Source organism: Halichoerus grypus, chromosome X, assembly GCF_964656455.1.
Source record: "Halichoerus grypus chromosome X, mHalGry1.hap1.1, whole genome shotgun sequence".
In the NCBI taxonomy this organism is placed as follows: Eukaryota; Metazoa; Chordata; class Mammalia; order Carnivora; family Phocidae; genus Halichoerus; species Halichoerus grypus.
Window position 1 is genome coordinate 75,289,209 of NC_135727.1, and position 927 is coordinate 75,290,135.

Below are 927 nucleotides of genomic sequence, written 5' to 3' on the forward strand. Positions count from 1 at the left end.
CAAAAAGATGCTCAATGTCACTCATCGTCAGGGAAATACAAATCAAAACCACAATGAAATACCAACTCACACCATCAGAATGGCTGAAATTAACAACTCAGGAAACAACAGATGTTAGTGAAGATATGGAGAAAGGGGAACCCTATTGCACTGTTGGTGAGAAAGCAAGCTGGTGAAGTCATTCTAGAAAACAGTGTGAAGGTTCCTCAAAAAATTAAAAATAGGGAGACATCTGCTTCTGGGGCTGTGGCCATCACATTCCCAGCCTCAGCAGGCCGCTGAGCTGCACCTGGTACCAGAAACAGGCACCTCCAATCTCTGAGTCCTGGCTGCCCTTGTGCCACTGTCAGACTTCTCAGCCAGTCATGCTAGATCATCTGAGCTTGATGCCCACACAAATGGATTACAAGGGCCAGAAGCTAGCTGAACAGATGTTTCAGGGAATTATTCTTTTTCCTGCAATAGTTCAATTTATCTACAGGTACGTGGCTCAACAGTTGGGGTGGACTATCTATATAGTTATGACAGGATTTGCTTTTTCATGTTTGTTGACACTTCCTCCATGGCCTATTTATCATTGACATTCCATCAAGTGGTTACCTGTTCAAGACTCAGGCTCAGAAGACAAGAAACCAGGGGAAAGAAAAATTAAGAGGCATGCTAAAAATAACTAATTAGGGTTTTCATGATTTAGCTTTACTATTGCATCTGCTTTTGTTTTGTGTGAGATGAGCTCAAAACATGAGCTAAAACCCACCTCTGCCCTTTTCTTGTGTAGATTTTGTTCCCTTTATACTTCACTTCTAACTCAGTTGGCTTTTGATTTATAAATATTTTAGACTTTCTCTTCATAATCTTCCTCTGAGATGAGAACAGAAAACACAAGTATGCAAAGTTTCTTTCAGGTCTACAAAACTAATGATGAAT

At 40.6% G+C, this 927-nt stretch overlaps 1 pseudogene; it reads left to right on the top strand.

Annotated features, from left to right (window-relative positions):
• Window positions 1-353: 353 nt before the first annotated feature.
• LOC118528451 (signal peptidase complex subunit 1 pseudogene) lies at window positions 354-701 on the top strand (annotated as a pseudogene).
• Window positions 702-927: the final 226 nt, after the last annotated feature.